The sequence below is a fragment of the Trachypithecus francoisi genome, unplaced genomic scaffold (genome assembly GCF_009764315.1).
Source record: "Trachypithecus francoisi isolate TF-2019V2 unplaced genomic scaffold, Tfra_2.0 Lachesis_group2, whole genome shotgun sequence".
Lineage (NCBI taxonomy): Eukaryota > Metazoa > Chordata > Mammalia > Primates > Cercopithecidae > Trachypithecus > Trachypithecus francoisi.
The window spans coordinates 1218965-1237897 of NW_022681465.1; the positions used below are offsets into that span (position 1 = coordinate 1218965).

Genomic DNA, 18933 nt, shown 5'->3' on the forward strand with positions numbered 1-18933 from the left:
GGAAGGGCTGCAGGCCCCAGCCACAGGGTCACACGTGGGGGACCCAGCACACCATGCGGGAGCTGGGCTGCGCCCCTGCATCTGCCCAGGCTGAGGCGTGAACTCAGCATCAGCACTGCCCTTCCATGGAGACAAGGACCCATGCCCGCGTGGTGCAGGAGCTGTGCACTGGGCAGTCCCACAGGCAACTCCAGCCTGCAGTGCCAGGAGCAGGGCCAGTCCTCGCGCTGGGGGTGCAGGCTGGCTCCTGCCAGTCACTCAGCAATCGGGGATAGGCGAGGACCGGTGGAGAGGGGACAGCATGGGCATCAAGGCAGAGGCACTGGCCCCTCCCAGAATGACCTCCAGGACCACCCTGCCTGCCCCAGGGTGCTCCACTGTGCCTGGGGAGGGCAAGAGCCACTTCGGGTTTAAGACTCCAGGGTCACTGTCTTGAAATTCTTACCCATTTTATCACTAAGCTTGTGTGTTTCAAGCAAGGTAGGACGGGCGTGGAGTCCCTGCAAGAGCAAGCCACGGGCGCCTCTGAGCCCAGCACCACTGGGAACCTGCACAGAGTGCAGAGCGAGGCCCACGGTGGCCACAGGGCTGGTCGCAGCCAGGACGGGGTGAGGGCTGCAGCCCCAGCCTCACCTTCCCTTCAAACCGAGCAGCTTCCAGTGGGAGGAAACGCCAGCGACCAGGCCCCGACCTTCCTCCTCAGCTGATCCTGTGGAAGGCTCTGTGCTGGTGGGATGTGGTGACCAAGTGGGTGGAATGTGGTGACTGGGAGGTGGAATAAAAGCAGCCTCTGGCCGGGCGGTGGCTCACGCCTGTAATCCCAGCACTTTGGGGGGCCGAGGCGGGCGGATCACGAGGTCAGGAGATCAAGACCATCCTGGCTAACACGGTGAAACCCCGTCTCTACTAAAAATGCAAAAAATTAGCCAGGCGTGGCGGTGGGTGCCTGTAGTCCCAGCTACTCGGGAGGCTGAGGCAGGAGAATGGTGTGAACCCAGGAGGTGGAGCTTATAGTGAGCTGAGATGGCGCCACTCACTCCAGCCTGGGCGACAGAGCGAGACTACGTCTCAAAAAAAAAAAAAAAAAAAGCAGCCTCTGTGTTGGTTTTGTGGGACCTCTCCTCCTTTCTGGGCATCGCTGAGGGCAGGTGCATGTGCAAACTGTGAAACGGAAACGGAGATTTCACCTTCCGGATGAGTTGGATGCTTTCTTTTTTGCATTTAAAACTGAACAATGTCATATCAGCAAAGACCTAGAGTTTTCTGCTATCTTAGCTGGAAATGAGCTGCAAAAGCTTTTCTCAAGATGTAGTGCATAATTGGTTAGAGCAAAATGTGGAGAGCCCTTAGCAGAAGCTCACTTTAATGCATTTTCTTCCTATCTCTAAAGTTCCTTAAAAGTATGTGACAATGTATCAGGAAGAGGAGAAGTTCCCTTGCAGGTTTATGTATCAGTGACCTGTAAATGAGGAATTCACAGATGAGCGCAGGCAGAGCTCCGTGTGCTGTGTACATATGGGCCGGGCTATGATGTGTCTCACATTGGATGATACTCCACCTTCGGAATTTTAGTGTTTGAATACAGAAAATGGGTTTAATAACTTACTGTGATTTTGAGTTATATTCATCATTTCTTAAAACTCTTGTATGTGTGTCTTAAAATAAAATATAAAAGTAAAACAAAGAAAAAACTGGACAATATAAGATGAATGGCAGATCCATGCTAATGATTCTAATTTTCAGAATTTCTTAGAATGACATAAAATAGCAATTTAAAAAAACATTACAGTTGAGAGAGAAACCACGGACAAAGAAAAAGCTAGGCCAGGCACGGTGGCTCATGCCTATAAGCCCAGCACTTTGAGAGGCTGAGGTGGGCAGATCACCTGAGGTCAGGAGTTCAAGGCCAGCCTGGCCAACATGTCTCTATTAAAAATACTAAAATTAGCTGGGCATGGTGGCTCATGCCTGTAGTCCCAGCTACCTGGGAGGCTGAGACAGGAGAATCACTTGAACCCAGGAGGCAGAGGTTGCAGTGAGCTGAGATGGTGACATTGCATTCCAGCCTGGGCAACAGAGCAAGACTCTGTCTGATAAAAAGGAAAAGAAAAGAAAAAGTTATATATTTTAATACCTTGCCGGCACTTTCCCCTGCTTTTTAATGAGGCATTCCACATTTTCCTTTTGCACAGGGCCCTGAGTGGGCCCGATAGAGGGACCCTTCTCCTGGGGTCTGACCCTCAAGTGGCTTCTGTTCCACGTGGGGCCTGACCCTGGCTCTCAGCCTGATCACAGCCTGAGGCTCCTCCTTTCTCAAGCCCTGGTCGCCTAGAGGATTCCCGGCGGGTACCGTCCGGTCAGCATCCAGCTCCTGCTTCAGAGCACAAGGGGTATAAGGAGAGTTGTCCAAAGGCACCGGCTTTGGACAGATGGGGTGAGATGGTAGCCAAGGGGTCCCTGCAGGGGGCCCTCATGGTCCTGGGGACACCCTGGAGTCTTCCGGCCAGGTGGAGCACAGCCCTAGCTACCTTTGCACTCTCCAAGGTCCCAGGGGCACCCAGGCTACTGAGTGTCCCAGACATCCACACGCAGGGATTGGGGGACAAGAAGCTGGGGAGCCCTGGGGGTTTTGAGGGGAGAGGGCAGGAGGAGGGTGTGGTTAATGGCGTCCAGTGCAGGTGCTAAGCCACGGGAGGGGTGAGCTGTGGCGTGGACGACGCAGGTAACTGGCACCATCAATGAGATGTGCAGTGGGCTCGTGGGTGGGGGTTTCAGCCACGGGAGGGGTGGGCTGTGGCGTGGATGATGCAGGTAACTGGCAGCATCGATGAGATGTGCAGTGGGCTCGTGGGTGGGGGTTTTCTTTTGTAAGAAAAAAGCCTCGGGTGTGGCTGCTGGTGGTTACCCTGTCAGAGAGGAGAAAGCTGGTGAGGACACAGGGGTGGGGTGCAGAGGCCTGGGGCCAATCAGGGCAGGGTGGAGGGCAGGTCTGCAGGTTCCAGGGGGCACATGGGAGGGGACGCTTAGGGGCTGGACAGGGCTGGAGGCTGTCTTGGTTTAGGACTGAGGCTGGTGTGGTGTCTTCTGCAGGCTGGGGCTCGTGGCGGGGCTGGGTTCAGGGGTGGGAAGTTGGGAGGGGATGCTGAGACTGTCTGCTGTGACATAGTAGAAAATGTATATTCAGGCCTGGTGCGGTGGCTCACACCTGTAATCCCAGCACTTTGGGGGACAGAGACGGGCGGATCACTTGAGGCCAGGAGTTTGAGACCAGCCTGGCCAACATAGTGAAACCCCGTCTCTACTAAAAATAATAAAATCAGCCAGGTGTGGAGGGAGGCACGTGCCTGTAATCCCAACTGCTCGGAAAGCTGAACCTGAGTGGTGGAAGTTGTAGTAAGCGAGGTTGCACCCTTGCACTCCAGCCTGTGCAACAGAGCTACACTCCGTCTCAAAAAAAAAAAAAAAAAAAAAGAAACTATCTATTCTATTTTGTCCCCAGTTCCTGACACAGTACTTCTTGGAATGTCCTGCATGGTAGGAGGTGAGTATTCGTAACAAGCCCCTTTCAACCTCTCCTGAGTTTATGCTGTGAGGGACTCTTGGTAGGCCCCTAGGTAGCTTGAGGGTGGGGTTGGTTGCTAGAGGAACCAGCCACGTGATCGAAGGCTGAAACTTTCAGCCCCATTCCTCAATCTCTGGGGCCAGGGGCGGGAGATAGAGGCCAGTGAACAGTCGCCAGTGATGTCACCAGTTGTGTCCATGTGATGACACCTCCATCAGAAACCCTCGGCCACGGGGTTTGGAGAGCTTCAGAGTTGGTGAACACATCCGCATGTGGGAGGGGCGCACCCCAAGCCCACAGGGACAATGGAGTCTCCTGTGCTCAGGACCCCTCCAGCCCTCGCCCCAGGCACCAGCCCTCGCCCCAGGCACCTCTGCATCTGACTGTTCGCTTGTATTCTTCACAATATCTTCTCCAAGAAAGCAGTAATGGTAAGTAAAGTGTTTCGCTGACTTCCACGAGCCGTCCCAGCAAAGTATTGAATTTAAGGAGGGGATAGTAGGACCCTCCGTTTGCAGCCACGCTGGACAGACCTGTGGGTGGCCTGGGGACACGATGCTTGTGACTGGCGGAATGGGGGCAGCCTTATGGGCAAAGCCTTCAACCTTCAGGGTTTGCACTAGCGCCGGACAGTGTCAGAGTTGAATTGAATTGCAGGACACTCAGGTGGTGTCTGCAGAGAACTGGAGAACTGGCTGGTGTGCAAAACCCACACGCTTGTTGTCGGCTGTGTTGTGAATGGAGGAACAGCTTTCCTTTATCCACACAAAAGAAAGCGAATTTCCACCCTATTCTTAAGTGCATGGCTCCAGCTTTCGCAATAATTCTAGCCCTTATCGTGGTGAGGAGGATACTGTGAGCAAGGCTGAGAAAGTTCCGGAGGAGTCCACACGGCCGTCCTCCTTCTGTTTCCAGTTCAGTGACAAGAGCCAGTCAGGTTTCCACGGAAAGTGACTGGCATTGGCTCTCCATAGGGAGATGAAAGTAAAAGAAGCAGTTTGGCCGGGCGCCGTGGCTCACGCCTGTCATCCCAGCACTTTGGGAGGCTGAGGAGGGCAGATCACCTGAAGTCAGGAGTTCGAGACCAGCCTTGTCAACATGGGGGAAACCCTGTCTCTACTAAAAATACAAAAATTAGCCAGGCATGGTGGCGGGTGCCCGTAGTGCCAGCTACTCAGAAGGCTGAGGCAGGAGAATCACAGGAACCGGGGAGGTGGAGGTTGCAAGGGAGCCGAGATCACACCACTGCACTCCAGCCTGGGCGACAGAGCAAGACTCTGTCTCAAAAGGAAAAAACAAAGAAGCAGTGTGGGCCATGCGGTGAGCGCTCTGTGGACCAGTGGACTCATCTGCTGGGCCCGGGCAGTCTGGGCTGCTCCTGGCTCTTCCCTCCTCCCTGCATGCATGGCCCTGCGCTGCCCTCCCGGGGCCCTGCCATGGGAGTTCTCGGGGCTCTCGCTGATTGTCCCACTGGCTGGGAAGGGCTGTGGTGTGTTGGGTGCTGGCTGCCTTGAAGTATAAGAATTAAAAATTGCTTCTCCTCTTGCCAGATGCAGGGAGGAGGCTGAGCAAAGCCCTAGCTCATTTACATGGAGACAGACACACAGAACTTTTGCAGGAATTTAATGTACTCTGATTTTTCCGGATATCTGACAGTAGCGCACATCAAAGTCAGTGGCGTTGGGCTCTGTTCAGAACATTCCAGCAACTGGTCATTGTGCAGCTGCGCACTCACATGGGGGTGGGCACTCGGGCTGACTTCACCTTCTGGAAGGTGCACCTGGGTGTGCAGGCATCCGAGTCCATGTCACGTGCTGGCACGGCAATCACCATCCTTTCACAACAGGTCATGAAGCCGATTGATTTTGAATGGCTGTGTGGGTAATACTGCCCATGACCTTCATTCCAGAGAGCAAGAGGGCATCAGGAAATGTCTGTCACAACAGGCAGGGCCTGGAGCTTGACGAGGTTGAGAATCCCTGATGCTCAGCCCATATTTTCTGGCTACCAGTTGAAAGAAAGGGTGAGAGGATGCTTGGCCCTGAGCAGGTGTCTGAGAAGTGCAGCCGTAATATTCGGCTCCTTCTCACCAAATTCTTTACCCCAAAGAACCTGGGAGGAAGACACATTTGCTAGGAGCTGGGTACTCGAAATGAAGGTAGGGAAAGGGCGCCAGGCTCTCTCCTCCAAACGGCGTGCTGGGCGTCTCCCCTAGAATCACAGAGAGGAACGAAACTTACATGGACCTTAAACTTCTGTTAGAGGTGAAATAGAATAATAATAATAATAAATGCCAGTTCAGTGAATTCAGGTTAACCTCAAAGCTCATCTGTGTGGAGAGACGAGCTCTGACCTTTGTGAAATGTTGTGTGTGAACAACCTGGAACCGCGGTGAGAGAGAGGACCGTGTCCTGGCCAGTGTCAACCCCACCTACAGGAAGTGCTTCTCTGTTCCATCGGTGAGGTTTGCTGGCTGGGCTTGGGGAATAATGGGTTCCCACTTTCTCAGTTGTCTCCGAGGTTTGGAGCACACGGCTCTGACTCTTTCTTCACTTGCTGTTCCACAGAGAGAAGGTGACCCGAGCTGCATAGTCCAAACCAAAGGACACTTAGCCCCCAACTGGATGAAACGGGAAGAAGCGAAAGCGTCTTCAACTCTAAGTGTCAATATCTGAAATTTTGCTTTTTAGATAGGCAGACCGATGGAATAGAACCAAATATATATGTAGAGATTAGGTATATAGGGAGGTGGAAACAGATGGACTTTTGACAATAATTTTTTGGAACAGTTGGATAGCCACATAGAAAATGATGCAACAGGTGGGGCACGGTGACTCAGCCTGTCATCCCAGCACTTTGGGAGGCCGAGGTGGGTGGATCATGAGGCCAGGAGTTCGAGACCATCCTGGTCAACACAGTGAAACCTCATTTCTACTAAAAATACAAAGATTAGCCGGGTATGGTGGTGGGCGCCTGCAGTCCCAGCTACTTGGGAGGCTGAGGCAGGACAATTGCTTGAACCCAGGAAGTGGAGGTTGCAGTGAGCTGAGACTGTGCCACTGCACTCCAGCCTGAGTGACAGAGCAAGACTCTATCTCGAAAAAAAAGAAAAGAGAAGAAAAGAAAAGAAAAGAAAACGATGCAACTTAACCTTTAGCTCATCTTCAACACCAGAATAATCCGCAAAGACCAGAGATCTTCATGCGAGAAGGAAGCAAGTAAGGTCTGGCTGAAAACGCAACTGCAGGATGTCACAGGAGGGGAAAAGGCTTTCTAACCACATCTTATAATTCAGAAGGACAAATACAAGATTGCCAAAATTTACCACTTAAAATAATGTATGCTCAGGTCTGGCATGGTGGTTCATGCCTATAATCCCAGCATTTTGGGAGGCTGAGGCAGGGGGATCACCTGAGGTCAGGAGATCGAGACCAGCCTGGCCAACATGGTGAAACCCTATCTCTACTAAAAATACAAAAATTAGCCAGACCTGGTGGCACACGGCTGTAACCCCAGCTACTAGGGAGGCTGAGGCTGGAGAATTGCATGAACCCAGGAGGCGGAGGTTGCAGTGAGCTGAGATCGCATCACTGCACTCCAGGAGTATCTCAAATTGTGTGTGTGTGTGTGTATATACTCAATCAAAATCCTAGCAAGCTATTTTGTGGATATTGAGAAATGATTCTGAAGTTTATATGGAGAAAGAAAAGACCCAGCACAACCAACACAAAATTGAAGAAGAACAAAGTCACAGGACTCATGCTGCCCGACTTCCAGGCTCATGATGAAGCTGCACTAATCAAAGCAGGGCAGTGAATGAAAGATGGATAAGGGGCGGGTAAGGGGGCGGGTAGGTGGCGGGTAAGGGGGCGGGTAAGGGGGCGGATAAGGGGGCGGGTAGGGGGCGGATAAGGGGGCGGGTAGGGGGCGGATAAGGGGGCGGATAAGGGGGCGGGTAAGGGGGCAGAATACAGAACCCAGAAACAGACCCACGTGGATGCAGTCAAAGGAGCAAAGCCAATTCCATGGGGCAAAGAGAGTCTTCTCAACACATGGTGCTGGGACAGCAGGACACCCATGTGCCGAAAAACAAATCCAGACCCAGACTTCCCACTCTTTACAAAAACGAACTCCAAATGGATCACAGACCTCAGTGTAAAACACAAAACTGTATAGCTCCTAGAAGATAACATAGAATAAAACCTAGATGGCCTTGCATATGGAGATGACCTTTTAGACTCAGCATTCAACATGCCTGTGGAATCTAAAGGCATGATCCATGAGAAAAATAATGGGTAAGCTGCACTTCATGAAGATGAGAAGCTTCTGCTCTGCAAAAGACACTGTCAAGAGAAGACAAACCACAGACTGGGAGAAAATATTTGCAAAAGGCTTATCTGATAAAGAACAGTACTGAAAATATGCAAAGAACTGTTAAAACTCAACAATAACAAATGAACAACAGATTTTAAAAGTGAGCAAAACACTGGAACATAAATCTCACAGAAGAACTTCCGCACGTGGCAAGGCGTGCATGAGGATGTTCAGCGTCACGCATCATCGGAGAAATGCAAATTATAGCAACACTGAGACACCACATACACCTACTAGCGTGGCCCAAACCCAGACACCGGCAGCATCAAATGCTGATAAGGATGTGGAACAGCAGGAACTCTTGCTCATCGCCGGTGGGAATGCAAAATGGGGCCGCCACTGTGGAAGACAGCTTGGCAGTTTCTCACAAAACTAGACATGATCTCACCTCACGGTCCGGTAATCATGTTCCTCCGTATGTTCCCAAAGGGGTTGAAAACTTCTGTCCACGCAAAACCTGTGCATGGGTGTTTATAGCAGTTTTACTCATAAGTTTTAAAACCTGGAAACGACCAAGATGCCCTTCAGTAGGTGAATGGGTGAATAAGCTGTGGTACATCCAGACGGTGGACTCAGCACTAAAAAGAAATGAGCCGCCAAACTGTGAAAAGACATAGAAAGAACTTAGATACTTATCACTGAGTGAAAGAAGCCCATGTGAAAAGTCTGCACCCTGTGGGGTTCCAACTCCAGGACATTTCAGAAAACCATGGAGATGGTGAATAGATGAGTGGTTGCCAGAGGCTGAGGGGAGGGAAGGTTGAACAGGAGGAGCACAGAGGATTTTTAGGGCAGTGAAACTCCTCTGTGTGATGCTGTGATGGTAGACACGTGTCGTTAGGTGTTTGTCCAAACCCTCAGAGGGTACAGCACTGACAGTGAGCCTGAATATAGGCTACAGACGCTCGATGATGATGACGGAGGTTGGACCAGGAAAATCAACTGTAACACATGCACCGCTGGTGGGAAGTTCATCGTGGGGAGGGGGCTCTAAGAAATCTCTGTACCTTCGTCTTTTTTACTGTGAACCTAAAACTGCTCTAAAAAATAAAACATTAAAAGTGAAATGTACAGGCTGGGCACAGTGGTTCACGCCTGTAATCCCAGCACTTTGGGAGGCCAAGGAGGGCAGATCACCTGAGGCAGGAGTTCAAGACCAGCCTGGCCAACATGGTGAAACCTCATCTCTACTAAAAATACAAAAATTAGCCAGGCGTGATGGTGCATGCCTGTAATCCCAGCTACTCAGGAGGCTGAGGCAGGAGAATTGTTTGAACCTGGGAGGCGGAGGTTGTGGTGAGCGGAGATGGTACCATTGCTCTTCAGCCTGGACAGCAAGAGCGAAATTCCATCAAAGAAAGAAAGAAAGAAAGAGAGAGAGAGAGAGAGAAGAGAGAGAGAGAGAAAGAAAGAAAGAAGGAAAGAAGGAAAGAAGGAAAGAAGGAAAGAAGAAAGAAGGAAAGAAAGAAAGGAGGGAGGGAGGGAGGGAGGGAGGGAAGGAGGGAAGGAAAGGGGGGAGGGAGGGAGGAGGGAGGGAAGGAAGGAAGGAAGGAAGGAAGGAAGGAAGGAAGGAAGGAAGGAAGGAGAAATATACGTTTTTGCACGAACAAAAACCCATGAAGAAAATCAAAGGTGTAGCACACAGGGAAATGAAAGCCATAGCACATGAGGAAATGCTTACAACTTACCGCACAAAGGATCAAGCTCTGCAAACTGTAACAAGCTCCTAACAATCAAGGCAAAAACCCAATTATCTCTTGGAAACATGGGCACCGAAAAAAGAAAGGCAAAGGGCTCTCCCCTGTGAAGAGACACTCTGCCTCACTTACCGTCAAAGTGCACCCCGCAGGTCCTCTGCACGCCATTTCCCAGCCATCAGATTGTCCGAGATGCAGACTTCCAACCGCGCCTCTGTATCCCCAAGGAGATGGGCAGCTCATAGGGTGCCGCTGCCTGGGAGGGGAGGTGGCTCTTGGGGGGGCCTCCCACTTATCCAGCTGCAGCAACAAATGTGGCATCTGTCCCTGAGATGGCCAGACATGCAGCAAGTGCTCCCTGCTATTCACTGTGGCATCACATGTAGTGGCAAAGGTTTGGAAACACCGAGATATCAAAGAGCAGAAGGTTTAATGAATAACTGAGACACACCCGCAAAATGTGTCTGTAAAGAAGAATAAAAAAGTTATCTCTGTGCTGACAAGAAGTTATCTTCCAGAGATGGCGTTAAATGCAAGGGAGGCATTTAAGGAGAGTGGTGGGGCTTGTTTCTTGGTCACAGCCTTGCTGACCAAAGCAGGACCCAGTCCAGATGGGGTGAAGTGGAGAAGCTGGCAGAGACCAGCAGATGATAAGAGAGCGAACCCTGACTGCCCTTGTTGGTCATTAGCATAAGACATGCCTACCAGTGCCATGACAGTTTACAAATGCCATGGCAACAACCCGGAAGTTACCACTGCTTTTTTTATGGCAATGACCTGGAAGTTATCACCCCTTTCCTAGAAAATTCTATATAACCCGCCCCTCAGTTTGCATTGACCTGCCCCTTAAGTTGCATATAATTGAAAGTGGGTAGAAGTGGGTGTAAATACAGTTGCCAACAACCCATATGCTATGGACTCTGGGCACACTGCCTGTGAGTCAGCCTCCCTCTGCAAGGAAGAATGCTGCTCAATAAAAGTTTGCTGCCTGCCACCGCCGGCCCACCCTTGAATTCTTTCCTGGGCAAAGCTGAGAACCCTCCTGGGCTAAGCCCCAGTTTTGGGGCTCACCTGCCCTGCATCACTTGGCAGCCATGAAGATGAAACAGTGGAGGTGGCGGTGGTGGGTGGGTGGGTGGTGAGATAGCAGAGAGGTGGTGGTCCGCAGTTGGTGGGACAACTGATTCTCTCGAAAGAAGAGAAGTGATGAGGGGGCAACTGACAAAAAGGCTGGACAGTGGAGAGGTAGCAAGACGGCAACCAGGAATCTGATGATTGACTAGACGGTGATTGGTGAGATGAGAAGAAGCAGTAATTAGAGAGAGATGGCAATTGGCTCTGCAGCGATCAAAGAAAATCAAAGTCATAGAGCTGCTAGTGCAGCAGAGCTCTAACCTTAGCCAAAGGCTCTTTTCAGAGCCATCATCTTTCCTGGCAGGCAGCAGAGCCGAGTGGTTGGGGGAGTGGCCATAGTGCCATCACCATAGGGGGACCCCTGCCCTGGCTGGCAGGTCACTGGTCCACGTGCCAGTCTCCTCACAGCAGCCGAGCCTGCCCAAGTTGGGGAAACCCTAGGAGGAAACCTTTACCCAGGGATTAAGGTGGAGACTGGTCAGAGCCATTTTGGCTCCTGTGGTTGGGTGAGTGTCCTCCCCTCTGCCCACCCCTGCCAATCAGGTGAGCCAGGAACTTCGGCCTTTGGCTAGGTGGTCAGTTTGAAGTCCCCGTAGCCTGACCAGCTACATCCTTGTCATTCCTTCTCTTGAGCCTTTCTCCTCTAATGCCATTTCATTGTCTGTTGGCCATTTTGTTTTATTTATTTCTGCTCTGAAATGTATGTTTCATCTGGAATTTTTGCTTTGGCTCCCTACTAACTATATTTGGGCAATTATTTAAGGCAAGACACTTGATTGTGGGAGGTCTCCTGTTGTGTTGACCCTAGGACAGCAGGGTCATGTTGTCCTGTGGCCCCAGCATGGCCTTTGGGGTTCACTGTTGGCCACCAGCTAGATGCTCTGGGGTTTTCGACGTTGGTATGGGGATACTTGTTGGCTGATAGTCGACTGCTCTGGGTCTTTGGCATTTGGGATTGTAGGCCACCCCTAGATGCTCCGGAGTTTTTGGCACTGGCATTCCCTCTAGGATTGTGGGTTAGAGGCTACCCTAGGGGGATCTTGGCCTTGCCTTTTCTTGTTTTGTACCGAGAGTTATTTTCTGAAACCACTTTTTCTTATTGTCACTTTATCTACACCTTTTCTTCTATGCTTTGTTTTGTCGTATTGTTTGCCAGCACTTTTTTTTTTATTTTTTTTATTTTTTTTATTTTTTATATACTTTAAGTTCTAGGGTACATGTGCATAACGTTTATATCATGTATAACTCCCCAATGCAATCCCTCCCTCCTCCCCCCTCCCCATGATAGGCCCCAGTGTGTGATGTTCCCCTCCCGAGTCCAAGTGATCTCATTGTCAGTTCCACCTATGAGTGAGAACATGCGGTGTTTGGTTTTCTCTTCTTGTGATAGTTTGCTAAGAATGATGGTTTCCAGCTGCATCCATGTCCCTACAAAGGACGCAAACTCATCCTTTTGATGGCTGCATAGTATTCCATGGTGTATATGTGCCACATTTTCTTAATCCAGTCTGTCACAGATGGACATTGGGTTGATTCCAAGTCTTTGCTATTGTGAATAGTGCCAGCACTTTTTAATGCCTTGCTACCTTGACTTATTCCTTCTCTGCAGGACATGGGAATCTGAAAGGGGACGACAGCAAAGGTCTAGCTTCTTCTCCTGTTGCTAAACTTAGAAAAACGCCTGTGCCCAGTAGAAATCCTTGCTAGACATGGGGACGATGATGAGCATCCCAGAACACTTATAGCTGGAGTGTCTTTTATGCTGGCCAGTGTTTGATGTTCTTCTGCTAGTTCTAGCCCAAGAACAATTGGCATAAAGCTGTGGTTAGACCTGCAGATTTCTGAGCATTGGTCTTGGTAAAGGCCTGGTGGTGTAGACGTTAAGGTTGCTTGGTTTAAATGTTCTGGAATTGCATCTGTTTTCAGGCCTGGTGACAGTACGGCTCATGAACATAAAACATCTTCTGATGAAATTAGTATATGAATTGATATTTCTATAGGGAAGACTACTCAATTGTCAACTTCACCATAGCTCATAGTAATCATAACTCTCCTGGCTTTAGAACTGTTGAGTATGTAAGAGTCAAAATTTAAGTCTTCATAATCTGCGTATTCAGAGCATCAATATCATCAGTGTCCTACAGCTTTGATGGTAAGCAAAGGGCTATTAATTTCATCTTTGATGTATAGAATATGTAATAGATGAAATTCGACTTAAAGAAATTCATTTTCTATTGCAAGACCATTTGGGTCCAATACAAAAATTAGAAAATCAAGAGATTTGTTCTAAACATGGCTCTATACATTATAATGCTATTTCACAATTGGACTTATTGTGTAAAAAAGAAGAAAAACGGGAGGAGGTCCCTTATGTACAGGCTTTTATGGCCCTTTACTGGCTCTTGTTACTTCCAGGCACCAGGAAGGCACATCTAAGGGAACCCCTCCTAGCTGCTCCCTAGAGGGCCTGTGCCCTCCTTGGAGACTCCTCAGTTCCCCAGTTCTGACCTGAGGGGAGTTCAGCCAGTGCAGGATTCCACCCAGGGTCATCAGGCCCCCATCCCCCTTATACCACTAGCCCCAGCCTATACCCCCAACTGCTAAGAAAGCAAGCCCAACAGGCACCCCCAGAAGCGGGGCCCCATATCAGCCCTTAAAGTCAAATTTGTGTCTGTGGCGAGAGGCAGCTGATGGAAATGGGGGCAGTTGAAGGGCAGGTGCCATTTTCTATGTCTGACTTGGCTCCGTGAAAGGAGGCAAGTGGCCAGTTTTCAGATAATCTGGGGTTTTTGGAATGATCTAAGTCTACCATGTTCTTTCACTTGTCATGACTTGTAAGCACTGTTGCTGTGCCGTGAGGGAGAAGCAGAGGGAAAAGTGTGAGATTAAGCCAGTCAGTTATGACAAGGTTAGAAAAATAACTCAGGGAAGGATGAAAATCGCACTGTTTCAAGGAAGTTTGGTTGAGGCACTCAGGAAACGTGATGACGCAGATTCCGACCACCCAGAAGGGCAGGCTCTCCTGGGTGTACATTTTATCCCTGAATCTGCCTCCGACATGAGGAGGAAGCTACAGAAAACAGAAATGGGACCTGAAACCCTGTGTGCCAACTCCTGAATATGCCCTTTAAAGTTTGCAACAATAGGAACAGGGCAAAAGGGGTAGAATTAAAAGCAAGATAAATAGCCAAAATGTGCAATTGCTAACAGTTGCTGTCAGTGCCTGCCCCTCAGCCCTACCTGTCCTGAGAGAGTGTCGTGAGATTGGCATCTGACATGCCCAGACAAGAGCTCTTGACTTGCTGGCCCCGGGTCAAAATCAGTGTGCCTACTGTAAGCAAAAGGGCCTTTGGCAATGAGAATGTCCTAACCTTCCCTGGTGAGAAAGAAGAAAGCTGCCTGTCAATACTAGAGCTAACCTTCTTCTGCTAGTCCCAATGAGGTGCTTTTGTTGTTGTTGTTGTATGTTTTTTGTTTTCTGTTTTTTTTTTTGAGAGGGAGTCTCACTCTGCCATCCAGCCTGGAGTACAGTGGTGTGATCTCAGCTCACTGCAACCTCCATCTCCCGGGTTCAAGCAATTCTTCTGCCTCAGCCTCCCGAGTAGCTGGGACTACAGGTGCGTGCCACCACACCCAGCTAATTTTTTTATTTTTAGTACAGACGGGGTTTCACCGTGTTAACCAAGATGGTCTCAATCTCCTGACCCCAACGAGGTGTTTTGCTCAAGTAAGTGTACTGGGGGCCTCGGACCCTTGGCCTGGTGGATGGCTTCCTGCAGGCAGACAAGTGGCCACTTAAACATTTTTCTTTGGTGTCTCTGCTGCTGGGTGAGCTCTCTGGTGGCTCAGGGACTGCAAGGTCTCACGTTGAGCCATGTGGTTCACCCCCTCGTTTCTACAGAATCTTTCTCCACTTCCCCCTGTCTTTCATACTTATCAGGGAAAATAAAATGTGCTCAGGTAAACAGGTCCCAATTTTATAAATAATTTGGATCCAACTGTCTTGCACGGGTCACGTCATTTGTGTGATGTGTGTTGTGTCTAGCATGCTATCAAATTGGCTTATAAATAAAAGCGTGCTCATAAATTAAACAAGTAAGTCTAAATATGTTAGTTTGGAGGGAATGTTGTGTCTTCTAAAATTTAACTTGAAAATTTTTACCTAGGTAAACCACTGATGCTCATAGGTTTTGGAATGGTTACAATGGCTTTAAGTAATGAGCTTTTGTATGGCTTAAAAATCTTGAAATTGTAGAATGCTTCTCATCTACAGAATGCTAATGTCTGCTGGGCAGTTCAGGATTTCTTGCTTCCTACGTGTATATAAAATGTGCCAGGGAAGATACATTCTTTTTTTTTTTTTTTTGAGACGGAGTCTTACTGTGTCACCCAGGCTGGAGTGCAGTGGCCGGATCTCAGCTCACTGCAAGCTCCGCCTCCCGGGTTCACGCCATTCTCCCGCCTCAGCCTCCGTCCGGAGTAGCTGGGACTACAGGCGCCCGCAACCTCGCCCGGCTAGTTTTTGTATTTTTAGTAGAGACGGGGTTTCACCGTGTTAGCCAGGATGGTCTCGATCTCCTGACCTCGTGATCCACCCGTCTCGGCCTCCCAAAGTGCTGGGATTACAGGCTTGAGCCACCGCGCCCGGCCGGAAGATACATTCTTTATTGGGAAAAAATAACTTTTGTCCAGAAAGTATTAAGTGAGAGGCTCAAAATATGAGGGAAACAGCAAGTAGAAAAGAGAGAAGTGGGGAGAGTTATTGATGGAAGCTATAGCTATATTATCTATCTATCTGTCTATCTATCTATCTGTCTATCTATGTGTGTGTGTATATATATATATATATATATATATTTTTTTTTTTTTTTTTTTGCAGGAGGGATATGAAGAGTGACTTACAGGTGCCCACCACCACGCCTGGCTAATTTTTGTATTTTTAGTAGAGATGGGGTTTTACCATATTGGCCAGGCTGGTCTTGAACTCGACCTTATGATCCACCCGCTTCGGCCTCCTAAAGTGCTGGGATTACAGGCATGAGCCACCGCGCCCCGCTGATTAAAGAAAAATTGTTTGTGGTAGACTTTCTAGGGAATGGTCTATGTATTGGAACTGGGTTTTCTTAAGGTATTGATTTATCAAGTTATGAGAATTGTTAATTTTAAAGCTCCAACTAGCTTCTTTTAAAACTTCTTTGGGCTAAGTGCAGTGGCTCACACCTGTAAATCCCAGCACTTTGGGAGGCCGAGGCAGGTGGATCACTTGAGCCTAGGAGTTCACGACCAGCCTGGGCAACATGGCAAAACCCTGTCTCTACAAAAAAATACATTTAAAAAAAAATGTAGTCTGGGCATGGTGGTGCGTGTCTGTAATTCCAGCTACTTGGGAGGCTGAGGTGGGAAGATCCCTTGAGGCCAGGAAGTCAAGGCTGCAGTGAGCTGTGATCACACCACTGCACTCCAGCCTGGGCCACAGAGCGAAACCCTGTCTCACAAAACAGAAACAAAAACTTCCTGGGTTGGTGTTCCGGAGGTTCAGCTGTCGTGTGTCTCTGTGTCAGCTCTTTCTCCCCTTGAAAAGGTCCGGGATAGTGGCTCTTTCCTTTAGCTTCTTCGTCCGCTCCTGTAATATTTTCTTTTCCAGTTCTAACTGATGTCATGGCCTGATGCTAAAGCGTTGCATCTTAGAGGTCTGTGGGAACAGTGTTGTCCCCGGTACAGCTGGATGCTGTGCTCCTGGATTTTCTTGATTTATAACTTTATTTTTGGCTTTTAGTTTTTGACTCTTACTGCTTTAAAGGGTTTTGAGGACTAATGCGTGCCTGCCCCCTCTATTCTCATCTGGCCTAGAATGTTTTATTGGCTAGAAGTCTTTTGACTCTAAGTCCTTTGGCCAAAGGAAATCGCCTTCCCACTCCCCCCACCCAAAAAAAAACCCTAAAAAACTAATTCAGGCCATGACAGGAAAGAGGGGTTGGACACGTCTCACTACGCCCCCCTGCCTGGAATTTAGGCCAGGCACAAAGGCCCTTCAAAACTTATAAGAAGGCCAGGAGCAGTGGCTCACGCCTGTAATCTCAGCACTCTGGGAAGCTGAGGCGAGCGGATCACCTGAGGTCAGGAGTTGGAGACTAGCCTGGCCAACATGGTGAAACTCTGTCTCTACGAAAAATACAAAAATTAGCCGGGCATGATGGTGGCTAACGATGGCAAATAGCTCCCTGTTCAGCCAGAAAACTCGGTCTTATTAAAACCTTAAAAAGGAGGATTCCCCCAAGCATCAGTTACAACCAAAATAAAAGGGCCTATATGGGGCATTGTTAAGTGTTCCCACTGCTGTTAAACTTTAGGAAGTCACTCGCTGGGTGCACCTGCCCAGGGTTAACCTGCGTCTTCTGCGTCCTGCAGGCATGCGAGGAGGACACCATGCCCTTCACCTGTGAGCCCCTGGAAGGCGTAAAGCTGTTGTTTTGCAAATACACACAAATCACAGGGCGAGGAGCACGTGCAGCCATCAGCCGCACCGATTCTTCCCGCCTGGCCTTGCCTTCCTCAGGACCTTTACTATCTTATCATTGCTAACCTTTGGCTCCCTTACTGGATTTTGGGTTTTCTTCCCACCCAGCCTTCATTTCCCCATGATCAGACCAACTTGTAAGGCAGCCTCACCCTTTTTCTGCCCCATCTTCCTTTGATGCAAGAAAGATGAGCCCTAAAATTGGGGTTTAGCCAGGAGGGTTCTTGGCTTCACCCGGGAAAGAGTTCCAGGGCAAGCCGGTGGTGTTAGCTGCTCCCTGTGGAGCAGGGCTGACTCCCAGGCAGTGCGCCCCGAGTCCACAGCGTATGGGCTGTTGGCAACCATGTGGGCTGTTGGAAAGGCAAAGGACCTTTCCCAGGACCTCTAGTAACTATCTTATCATTACTAACTTTTGGCTCGTAGCAAAGCTCGAGTCCTGTTGACTGCAGCAATTCCCCACAAAGACAACGCAGGTACAGGCTTCAACCCATCCTATCCTCTGACCTGGAGAATGGAAGCACCCGGCCTCTGGAGCCCTTAGATCGGGCACCAGAGATTTTCCCTCCTCCAGCATTACGCAGGGCCTGTGCCCATGAACGCAGCAGGAAGCAGTTCCAGAAGACAGATGCTGCCCTTCTGTACCCCCTTAAGATTAAGGCAAAGGATCTCATCTCTGAGGGCAGGGATGAGGTAGGAAGATGGCAGGACTTGTTTTCTGGTCACAGCCCTGCTGACCAAAACAGGATCTGGATGGGATGAAGTGGAGACAGGAATCAGGGGATGGTGAGAAAGGTAATCCCTGGCTGCCATCATTGCTCATGGCATAAGATCCTCCCACCGGTGCCATGATAGTTTGCAAATGCCATGCAATGACCTGGAAGTCACCACCTTTTTCCATGGCAATGACCCAGAAGTTGTCACTCCTTTCCTAGACAATTGTAAGTAACCCACTCCTCAATTTGCATTGATCCCTGCTTAATCTGCACGTAAAAGAAGTTGGTATAAACACGGTTGCCGACAGCCCGAACGCTGTGGATTCACTGCCTGTGAGTCAGCCCTGCTCCACGGGGAGCAGCTAACACCACCGGCTTCCCCTCCAAGTCTTTCCTGGGTCAAGTCAAGAACCCTCCCGGCAAAACTCCAATTTTAGGGCTCATTTTTCCTGCATCGAAGGACGAAGGGGCAGAAAAAGGGTGAGGCTGCCTTACCATTGGTCTGATCATGGGGGAAATGAAGGTTGGGTGGGAAGAAACCTAAAGTCTAATAAAGCAGTTATCTGTACGGCAGCTAGACCTCTCCGAAGGAATCCCGCTTTGTGGTTTTGGCTTCCGAGGGAGTAAGTCTTCCGCGTCTGCAGAATGCCATCCTCACATCGGAAGGAAGAAGGTGAACTCTGAGGCGGAGACATGAGCTGGATGGTAACGTTGGTCTCCCGTGGCTGCCATAACAGGGTGCTGCACACTGCATGGCTTGGGGCAACAGGCACCTGCTCTCTTTCTGTCTCCGAGGCCAGGGTCTGACAGTGAGGTGTGGGCAGAGTGGGCTCCTCCCATGCCCTTCTCCCACACAGTGGCTGCTGGCGGCCCTGGTGTGCACCCTGGCTGGTGGCTGCATCCCTCCAGTCTGCTGCCTCTCGGCATGGGGCTCTT

At 49.7% G+C, this 18933-nt stretch overlaps 1 long non-coding RNA gene across 2 annotated transcripts; it reads right to left on the reverse strand.

Moving 5' to 3' along the window:
- Positions 1-5168: 5168 nt before the first annotated feature.
- LOC117064375 lies at positions 5169-18933 on the reverse strand. 2 transcript variants are annotated; one of them, XR_004429411.1, is made up of 2 exons: positions 18578-18933; positions 5169-5773 (listed from the first exon to the last, which is right to left on the reverse strand). It is a non-coding gene; the product is annotated as an uncharacterized LOC117064375 (long non-coding RNA). The 2 variants fall into 2 exon arrangements; XR_004429410.1 differs by lacking the exon at positions 18578-18933 and adding an exon at positions 9625-9989.